This window comes from Canis lupus, chromosome 26, assembly GCF_011100685.1.
Source record: "Canis lupus familiaris isolate Mischka breed German Shepherd chromosome 26, alternate assembly UU_Cfam_GSD_1.0, whole genome shotgun sequence".
Lineage (NCBI taxonomy): Eukaryota > Metazoa > Chordata > Mammalia > Carnivora > Canidae > Canis > Canis lupus.
Window position 1 is genome coordinate 35,418,769 of NC_049247.1, and position 11,905 is coordinate 35,430,673.

An 11,905-nucleotide genomic window follows, 5' to 3' on the forward strand; every position below is an offset into this window, starting at 1 on the left:
AGCCACACAGATTCTCTCCTTCAACATAACTTGTGGTTTGAGGTGGCTGCTAGAGTCCTGGCCATTATAAATGTGTCCCAAGACAGAAGAAAGTGAGGCAGTGGTATAGAGGAGGGATCTATATCAGAAAAGTGTCCTCCTTCAAAAAGCATTCTGTAAAGGCTTTCTCAGATAGTCTTCTACTGGGTAGAGTGGGGTCAGCCAATCTCCTCTACATCTATTAAGGGATGAAGAAATGAGGGGAATTAATGGAGGCAGCTGGACGTTTCTGCCCCTCACTGTCATCTTTTATTCCATCTCTGTAACAAAAAGCATGTGTCAACCACTGGTCTACAACACAGAGGTAGTTCTAGAAATATCCACTGAATATTTTTTTTTTAAAGATTTTATTTATTTATTCATGATAGTCACACAGAGGGAGACAGAGAGGCAGAGACACAGGCAGAGGGAGAAGCAGGCTCCATGCATCGGGAGCCTGACGTGGGATTCGATCCCGGGTCTCCAGGATCATGCCCCGGGCCAAAGGCAGGCACCAATCCGCTGCGCCACCCAGGGATCCCCACTGAATATTTCTATAGTTTAATCATTTTCTCCTTAATGTCTTAAATTAGTTAGCTTTAGAGCTGCAACTGTTATCCAACGTCAGTGCTAAATTCACCTGTGAGAGAAACTCTTCTTGATGTTTTGTTGCATTTATCTTATAAAATATCTCTGGGAGCCAGACTCTAAGTGACTGGACTACAGCCAGGAATGGGGAGTTCACGGTGGGGTCGTCTGCCATGGGGAACACCTGAAAGGCATCTGTCTACCTTCTGTCCAAAGGGCAAACTGCGAATCCAAAAGGGATGCAGGCTTCTGTTCTTTGTGCTGCTATGGTAAGAAATCGAGTAGCAATACTGACATTGATAAGCAATGCAAGAAATTAACAACAGCCGTCACTTATTAAGTACTTAAGTACCAGGCATCGTGTTAGACATTTTAGTTAGTGTGACTAAGACTGTTGGGCATACTTAGTAGAAGAGATCTCTGCATCAGCACCTCCTGGATAACACACATTCCAGGCTCCACCTAAAACTACTCCTTTGGAATTTCCCCAGCATGTAACCTCCCATTTAGTAAACCCCCGGAGATATTCTAATGTTCAACCAAATTTGAGAACCACTGAACTAGATTGAAAGCTTCTTTTCAATAACCAGCAACAATTTCAGAGAGAATGGATAATACCATAATACCCAGAGCAGAGCTACACAACAAAGTACTGAAATGTCTGCAATTAGGAGAGATTGATTGGGGGATGCCTGGTTAGCTCAGTAACGAGACTCTTGATCTTGGGGGTATAAGTTCAAGCCCCACATTGGGTGTAGAGATTACTTAAAAATAAAACCTTAAAGAATGCCTGGGTGGCTCTGTCAGTTAAGTATCCAACTCTTGATCTCAGGGTAGTGAGTTCAAGCCCCACATTGGGCTCCCTGCTAGGCATGAAACCTACTTAAAATTAAAAGCAAATTTAATAAAATATTTTTAAAAAGGAGAGATTTATGAATTTTCAACCTTGGAATTTATAAGATCTGAAGCTTTAAATAGTGCTAGTGTGTACATTTGCTAGGGCTTGAGTCCTATATCAAGTTGGCTCAGTAAGCCATGTATGGTTCTTATTACAGACCCTGCATTCAGTGATTCTCAAATAATCCTCTGTGGTTATTAACGTTCCAAGTTGAAAAACTAGTATAGTTGTCAAATCAGATTAACCAGATGGGTTACTGCAATAAGGTAATGGTGTCTAGACTGGACAGATCTGGTTGTCAAGACATTTAACAGATGCTTCTTTGTCAAAAACAAAAACAAAACAAAACAAAAAGGTTATTATAGTCTGTGTATCATAGTCCCTTTTAGATAAATTCTAAATAATTCTTCCAAAAAAATTAGAGGATGTGAATAAGTCAGAAAAGAATTCCCCAAAACACAAATTTCTCAGAAAGATGTTTTCTCTCTCTTTTTTAAAGATTTTATTTATTTATCTGACAGAAAGGAAGAGAGAGTACAAGCAGGGAGGGAAGGGACAGAGGTAAGGAACAGACTCCCCTCTGAGCAGGGAGCCGAATGCACATCTTGACCCCAGGACCCTGAGGTCATGACTTGAGCCAAAGGCAGACACTTCACCAGCTGAGCCCCCAAGGTGCCCCCAAAAGACATTTTCTTAATATATATGTATATATATATATATATATATATATATATATATATATACCAACACATGTACATGATTTCTGTGGTGGTAGGTAGGATTATTCACAAATATTCTGGTTCTTCTCCTTCTGGTCACACGGCACAATTGAACTGCTCTTCATGCAACTCTCTGGCCAACGAAAATGTGAGCAGGAGAGTCTTGTGTCACTACCAAAGGGAAGCTTTAAGAACCGTTGCATCTCGACTATGGAAATACAGATTATACATGCAACTCTATTTTCTTTTGCCCTGACACCACCTGGAATGTTTCAGGAGATGGTTTTTACATCCTGGGTGCTGACATGAAGAGGACATGGGGCAAAGCTCCCAGCCAGCCCATGATGGACATGCTATGTGGACGAGAAATAAATCCTTCATCACCCTAAGCCCCTAGGATAGAGGGTTGCAAAAAAAAATAAATAAAATAAAAAAAAAAAGTAAATTAAATTAGATAGATAGATAGATAGATAGATACCAAAACAAAAAGGATGTGGGGGTTGCTCATTGTCACAGTATCACCTAATTTATCTTGCCTGGCTCATTTGCACGTCAAAGGTCTCGTGCCTTTCCTTAACATGTATACCATGACCAAAATGGCTCTCTTCACATCCAACAATAATTTAAGCCTAATTACAGAAAAAGAAATTGCACCTATTGCAATAACAATCTACTAAGAAAACTCAAGTTTTTCTGTGCATAGAATTCCTTAACAACCACGAAATGTAGCGTCAAGCTTTCAGTAGTGAATGTTGGTGAGCTACATGGGAGGAGCAGAGGGCAAGTTAGCCTTTGCAACAACACAAAACAATGGTTTTCAGATGTGTGAAGAGAAAGGGCCGACCTCCAGCACACAATCAATAACTAGTGGCAGCAAAGGCACCATCGTGTGTGTCCAGGTGAAAAACAAATTGCTCCTTTATTGACAGCCACTCTCGGCTGTGACCTGTCTGAATGATTTAAGGAAACCACAGGGCTTCAAAATTAGCAGAGAAGCGCACTCATCTCAGAAGGAAAATCTGTGATGTTACTAATATTTTTCTCTTAAAAAAAGGAAGGGGGTTACGAACACACCTGATAATCAAGTCTCTCTTCACATCAGGTTGATTCACACGTTATGAACCTCTCTGGAAATTACTGGCCTGGAAGGGTCTCTGCAGTTTTTCCCTATTTCTGCCCAACGACTCTTTTGACGTAAGATTAACTGTGATAGTCGGTTAATTTTGCTTCACTTTTCTTTCAACTTTATTTCTCCAACTTTTAGAAGCATTTTCCTGTTATTTTAGAAGCTTCGGGGGTGCCGACAAGTGGAGTTTGCTCATAATGGCATAAAGACTGGGAGCAAGGGTACCCTTTTTTAAAATTCAGGTCACATGAATTTACCAATTTCCTTTAAATGGTCTATGAAAATTCACACTGCAGCACCATGCATGCTGTCTGGCACAAAACAGGCCGTCTGCTCTTCCCAATATGCAAACAAAATGCATCCTGTCTTAACTCATAATGTGCTGTTGCAAGCTTTGATGTAAAGCACAGCCAGTCTTTTTTTTTTTAATTTTTATTTATTTATGATAGAGAGAGAGAGAGAGAGAGAGGCAGAGAGAGAAGCAGGCTCCATGCACCGGGAGCCCGACGTGGGATTCGATCCCGGGTCTCCAGGATCACGCCCTGGGCCAAAGGCAGGCGCCAAACCGCTGCGCCACCCAGGGATCCCCAGCCAGTCTTGATATAAATTACAAACATTAAAAAAAAAAACATTTAGGGGGCACAGCCCTCGTGTCCCTTGTTTTCAGGTGTCAGATCACATTTCTCCCACAAACATGATCTATGGTCAAATTCCATCACAATGAGAGATTTCTTGAGATCCTTTTTTGTTGTTGTTAAAAAATATTTATGACAGAAAGATAGAGAATAGTGGGAGCCACAGGCAGAGTCAGAGGGAGAAGCAGAGTCACCACTGAGCAGCGATCCCAACTAGGAACTCAGTCCCAGGACCTTGAGATCATGATCTGAGCCAAAGGTAGACGCTTCACCTACTGCGCCACCCAGGAGCCCCTTCTTAAGATGTCCTTCTAAGCCACACTCTTGCCTCCCACAGAACATTGAACTAAATCTGATTAAATGTGTCTTCTTCCAAAACTTCTTTTTTAGGCAAAATAACCTTGTGATTTTATTAAAACCACGTATTGTGCCAATTATGGTTTATTGCAGTCCAGACTAATGATATGAAAAGTCCCATAAGAAGTTTGCCAACAAAGCCCACGTAATGCTTACTTTTTTATCAAGCAGAGTGAGTAGAACTTTAACTGTACCTACTTTTCCAATCTACACACAGAAAAAAGAGGTTTCCAAAAAAAAAAAAAAAAAAAAAAGATTTCCCCCAAAGAGAATTGAATAAGACAGCACCAGATACCATAACACATGCCATTTACTCATTCAAAAATTTTATGCAGAAGAAGAAAATACACAGATCTAGATGGCATCAGACTCTGGATTCAAACCCTGGCTGTTGTACTAAGTAGCTATGCCTACAGGTAAGCACTAAACCTACATAAGCCTCAGTGAAATTGTGAATAGTTATGCTCCACAGCTATTCTAAGAACAAAAAGGAATAACGTACATAAGCCTCCTGCCCCTGAGCCTAACACAAGCTTAAAGTCAACGAAAGCCAGTTCCTGGGGTGGACTTGACTTGTGCTGACCAATACCCTGCTCCTTTCCCTCCAAGAGATTGGAAAGTGTACTTTCTAGCCCCATTGCAGCTAGACAGCACCATATGGCTTGTTAGAAGCAACGTACTATGAACAAAACTGTCAGCCAAAGTGAAAAAAACTAAAACAAAGAACTCACTACATTTCTCATAGTAAGGTGGTCAGATTAAGCAATGTCATCGCCCCCAGCTCCTTGAGTCACTGAGCCACCCTCCGCACAAAACCAACAGAGGTGAGAAGTAAATGTGCATCGTGGGAAGTAGGAATGGGTATCAGCAGTGGGACGTTGCCATGAACACACTGTGGCCTACATAGCCCTGGATAAGGATGAGAGGGAAGATGGGAAAAACAACTGCAACTGGGGGATGCAGTGAGGGACAATGTCCCCAAAGGTAAATCAGGAGGCCAGCCATGTCCCTAGTGGACTTGAAGACAGGAGAAAAGCTGGTGGTAGTAGCATGTATCTGGCAAGAAATGAGTGAGGTTACCAATAAATTCATGAAATGACAGGCAGGACTGAATGGGAATCGAGAACAGTGTGCTTCTGCCTGGAGAAGCAGCCTGTGCCAGGTAAACCCTCCCATCGAACACAGGCCCAGGTCCTCAGACCTATCGGAGGAGGAGACAATGCCTCATGATGAGCCCAGCAGACCTTCTGTCTGCTTCGTTCTACTACACAGTGAATGCAAAGACACCACCTCCTAGCATTTTCCACTGAGATGCTGGGAGAAGAGGGGTGACAACTAAAAAGCACCCAAGCAAAGCTGAGTTTTAACAGTCTCATCACAGACTTGGGAGAAAAATAATGCATTCACGAGAAGTCACACTGTTGTCATGATGTCATCTGGTCATGTAGATATGGGGTGGCCCGGGCAGGATATTCCAGCCACCCAAAGGTTACTTCCCAAGGGCCATTCCTGAAAACAGGACTTCGTGTGGAATGGACAGACTCCAAGCAACCCTGGTCTGCTCTTAATCTCTTCCTGTGTAATTGGGAAAACAAAAAATTGAAATTGAGATGGTCCCCAAAGATGATGGATTCAGATAATTAGCACAGATTTTCAGTGGGGGCCCCAGAATGGCCATGTTACTAAGACTTCTGGCCACCCAGAGATGGCACATCCTTATGTCCAGAACTTCTGACCATGTTCAGTTACACGGAAAAGAGTAATTGAGGATGCGAGTGGAAATTGGTTTGCTAGTCAGTTGACCTTTGGGAGACATTATGCCACATTATCCAGATGGGTCCACTATCATCACAAGGGTCCTTCCAAGTGACAGAGGCAGGAGAAGGAGTCTCAGAGATGGAAAAAGCCATGTGATGAAACAAGCAAAGTCTGGAGCGATGTATTTACAGGACTTAAAGATGAAAACCATTGAAGATGGACCATGAGCCAAGGAATGAGGACAGCCTCTAGAAGCTGGAAAAAGCAAGAAAATGGTTTCTCCTCTAGAAGTTCCAAAAGATGCATAGTCCCACAAAGTCTTGGTTTTAGCCAAGTGAGACTCACTTCAGATAGTTTTTTTCTAGAGCTGTAAGATCATTCATTTGTGTTGTTTTAAGCATTAAGCCTGTGCTACTTTGTTTCAGTAATCACAGAAAATATAGTCTACCTCATGGGATGTTAAGGACATAAACCCTTTTCTCTTTCTTTCCTCATTATTTTATTTTATTTTATTTAGTTCTTTCTTTTCTAATAAAATGTATTGACTAGGTTCAATGCTTTATTGGTTTGTGACCACGACCATTGTAAGAGATAATGTTACAGGAGTCAAGCCACAAGTGAGGTTTAATAATCCCAAATCTGTATGCACATGACATGGCCTCAAACATATAAAAAAAACTGATACAATCTAAAAGGAGACAAATTCACAATTAATGCACATCATACTCTTTCATTAGTAATCAACAGAGCTAATCAACAAGTTATGTTGATGCTGAACGATATTGTAGGCAAGTCTTGAAAAGGCTTAATAGACTGATATAAAAACTTTTAAACTCTCTGATCATACTGTAAATATGCTAAATATCCACAGATGTTTGGAAATTAAATGACTAACAAAAAACTCAGAGGTAAAATGAGAAATTAAAATTAAAAACAGGGATCCCTGGGTGGCACAGCGGTTTAGCGCCTGCCTTTAGCCCAGGGCGCGATCCTGGAGACCCGGGATCGAATCCCACGTCGGGCTCCCAGTGCATGGAGCCTGCTTCTCCCTCCTCCTGTGTCTCTGCCTCTCTCTCTGTGACTATCATAAATAAATAAAAATTAAAAAAAAAGAAAAAAGAAAATTAAAAACATAAAAAATAACAAAATATTATGTATAAAATTGTGTAGGAAGCAGCTAAAGCCCTGTTGTATGGGAGCTAATAGCATTCAATGTACATGTTAGAAAATTAAGTTAAAAATACAATTAAATATCCATTTCCAGGAGTTAAATGATAGCAGTAAATCCAAAAGCAAAGAATTAGTAAGAATAAGTAAAAACATGAAATAATTGAATATAAAATACACATGGAGACTCTATAGTCTATCAGAAATCAAAGGCAATTTGGGTGGATTAACAAATAACTGGGAAACTTCCTATTTACATCTTTTTATTTCTATCTCTTTTAATAATGCAAAGGGAATATTAGCTATTTTATTGTGTAGAAATTAGATTTCCTCAACTAATATGTTTGTGTTCTAACAAGTTAATTGTCAAAAATCTTTTTTTTTTAATTGTTAGTCTGTGGAGGATAAGGATATAAATTATGATGACAAAAGACTCCCAGTTGCAAATAATTTCTTCCCATGAGGTTTTGTTGTCTTGGCCATGGTATTTATTATCATTATACATCAGTTTTGTCATCTACATAGTGAAAAATTCTACTTTAAATCTTGAGTTTATTACGAGGAATAGATGTAAAATCACATAGTGCCTGGCATAGGTAAACATTCAGCACTTGGTAACTACTACTGTTCTTATTCTAGGATTGGCTTTTTGTCTCAAATTTCAAAGTCCTAAAGCCTACAACAGGGCAGCTAAAGGATGTCACAGAACTGTATTTATTCAGACCACAAATCATATAACATCATGCATCAGATTTTTCTTTTTAAATCTTCTCACAAAAGTCAAAGGTAATTTTATTTGAACTATTCTCATTTCTTTTTTATGCCCAGAGGAGTCAATAAGGACAGAGAACTACACATTTTCTTTTTTAAGAGAAAGAACGCAAAAATACTGGTTGTCTCCCATTACATTAACATTAAACATCTTCATGCAGTGAGATGTGCTTAAATCTTATCAGCTTGTTTTCCTTCCTCCTTGACATATTTTGAGAGTCCTACTAACGTCAGAGGCAAAATTTGAATTGTCAAATTAACACTTAATGCTGTCAAACGTTAACCAGAAATACACCTCGAGTGCTTTGCTATCATCAAGAATCCACTGAAGAGGAAACAGATCTCAGAGATGGGAAAAAAAATTTATGTGATTCTACAGAGGTTATGCTCAGTAGGGAGACAAAATGTATTTGCTGCTTCAATGAGCCAGTTTAAATTCACCAGTCTTGATGGAGGTGAATGAGCTCGAAAAATGTTTTCTTAGGCTTTTTCCCCTTTCATGGTTTGTGGCTGCTTTATTTTCTGGCCATATTCTTAGGTGAAACGTTCAGGAGTTAGAATTATACCATATGTTTATGAACATATGGTATAATTGTTGGATTTTAGGAGAGATTATATAGGTGCTTAGGTGAATGGGAAAGTAGGATTTACCTCAAATCAACCAGCCAATGCATTAAGAAAAAATGAACCCAGATATATTCAATCTAGGAACTAGACCATGAGGCGGAATAACAGATTTGAGGAAAGTAATATGTCTTTTAGACGAGAAAGGGAGATTCCCCACAATGTGCAACATTCTCTCAAGCTTCATGTTTATGTAAGGAAGGGGAATCATTATTCAGAGTTTTCAGAGGACGAGTCACAGAGATATAGCAGACCTTGCATAAGACTGTGTATTCTAGTACCTGGAATAGGATCTATTTTTGTTGGTTTCCAGTCCTCTGACACTCACTAGGGCACCATGAAATCTCCACACTTGAAGATTCCCATTTTCAAGGCACAAGTCAAGTTCATATTAGTTAGTGGGATATTGTTTTTTGAGATACAACACCAATAACTCTTGCTATAAAAGTTAGGTCATAATTGGACCATTATCTACAACAAGAAGCTTTGGCATTTAGACTTTTCTTTTTCTTGTCCACAAATAACCCTGTATTTTTCACAGGAACAAAGTTGGAGAAGTAACACATGGAAAATTACAGACTGTACTATTGTTCCGTATAGCAGGGCCTGCCCCCAGCTCTGACATGTAGCCCTTCCTTCCTCCAGCCAGAAAGTGTAATAGGCAAGAAAGTGACTAAGCGCAAATTGTGAAATTTTAAGAATTTTCATGTTGTTGCTTTCTGCTCTATTACTCTTAACTTCTCCTACGCCCTATGTCACTCCCTAAGAATCCAATTTCCTCACACTGTTGGCAGGTAGATTTCTTCTTAAGGGTCCCCTAAACCTGACCTGTCTCACAACATCACATGCTCCAAAGTTACATCTCTTACTTCTTTTCCAAAACACTATTTATTACACACACACACACACACACAAATCTAAATTAGATATCAAGAAAAACATCTGATTAAACTAAGTCACCCTAAACAAAAAAAAAACTTTCTTGTAAGACAACTAATTTCCCTAAATGTCTTAACCTTTCAAAATACATTCTCCTTTTAATTACAATGATTTTTAGATCATATCAATTTCAACAATAAGATTTTTGGTAACCGATTGTATTTTTAAACCAGAGATTTTCAAGTCTTTTTTTCTTACTTTAAAGAATATTTCCTTGAAGCCTCTGGATGTGTGTGCTATTGTAGGCCTCCATTTGAAATCAGTGTGGTACGTCCAGAGACATCTGTTTCCAGCTAGGACAAAGTAAAAGAGACTACCCTTGCCCTCCTACCAGAAACAGCCAAATAACTAGATAAAATATACAAAACACTGTTTTTGATCCTTGACAAAAGGCAGATGATGGCGGTGCCTGGAAGAAACAGGTGAGATAATACAACTGCTCTAGTTTACTGTCCTAAGAGGGGTTTGAGGCCATGTCATAGTGGGAGGAAGCGGACCCAGGCAGAGATAAGCAGACTGAGGCTGAGGACATGCTGTCACTAAGGCAGACAGAGTTCTAAAACCAAAGTGCCAGGGAGGGAGTATGTACAAGAAGCACAGAGTATTTCCCTTGATAATTCCATTAAGAACTGAAGAGGGCATGTGTGTACAGAAACTACCAGAGACTGGGGACAGTGCACAGTAGGAAAAGGTGGCTGAGCACAGTGCTTGTTCCCACACTGATGCATCCCACAGTTCAGCGAGAGCTGGGCAGAGCTCACAGAAGCCTCTTGCCTTAGCATGGGAGATAGCCCCAGGATCAGCACTGCTCTGTACTCCTAACAAATGTTAGAAGCAAGACTCGCATGATCAAACCACTTCCAAGAAGCTTATCTTCATCCAGCACAAGTTCAAGAATATTTGCAGAAAAACAAAAATATCCAAAGTGGTAAAATTTATAATGTCCGAGATCCAATTAAAAATTACCAGGAATGAAAAAAATGGCACATAATAATCAGGAAAAAAGTCAATCAACTGTAACTAAATAAGGACTGACAAAGATATTAGAATTTGCAGAAGAGGATATTAAAACTGTTATTAACACTGTATTCTAAATGCTCATAAATTTAAGAAGAAAGGTGCAGAAGTTACCAAAATACCCAAATCAAATACAAAGAATTGAAATCTACAATGTCTGAAATAAAAAAATATACTCTATGGGAGATTAGACATTACAGTTTAAAAGAGCAGTGAATTTCAAGGTAGAGCAATAGAAACTGTACAAGTAGAACATATAAATTTTTAAAAACAGAAAAAAGAAAAGAATGTCAGTGCTCTACAGGATCACTTCAAGCCGTGAATATACTTGGGAATCGGAATCCTTAAAGGAGACAAAAGACAGAGAGAGACAAATTACTTGAAGAAATAATGTCTGGAAATGCTCCAAATTCAGGGAAAGCTATATAAATCAACACATCAATACACTCAACAATATCAAAGCAAAAGCACACTAAAAATGACACCAAGGCACATCATAATCAAATTCCTCAAAAAAATAAAGACAAAATCCTTAAAGCAGTCAGAAAAATAAAAAACTTGTTACTTATGATAAAATATAAAGATGACAGCAGATGACTTATCTGAAAAAAAATGCTAGTAAAAAACAATACTTTTAAAGCATAGAAAGAATAAAGCCATCATCCTAGATATATCAATCCAGTGAAAATATCTCTGAAAAAAAAGTTAGTAAAGACATTTTCACATACATAACACCTGAAGAAATTAATCATCAGAAGACACAGTACAGGAACATTAAAGAAGTTTCTTCAAAAAGCAAGAAAATGATTCCACATTGAACCGTGGACACACACAAAGGGACAAAGAGAAACGGTAGCGGTAATACATGGATAAATACGTGAATTTTATTTTGTTTAAATATATTGAAAGGTTAATGCACTGTTTAATAAAAGCAATTACAATATATGGGTGGAAAAAATGTGTATATGTAAGACATAGGACAAAAATAACATATTATGTATGACCAAAACTGTAAAAATTCAGAAGAAAATAAATGGACAGTCCCGCCATAAACTTCTTACACTATAAGTGGTAAAACATTACTTGAATGTTGACTGTGATAATTTAAACATGCTGAAATAATAAGATTCCTAAAATAACACACAAAAATATAGAGAACAAGTAAGCAAAGGAATGAAGTGGAAGAAAAAATACTGAATGGAAACATGGAAAAGAGAAAGAACAAGCAGAACAAATACAAAACAAATAATATAGTAAATTGACAATAGCAATGCTAGTGGTCTAAGCA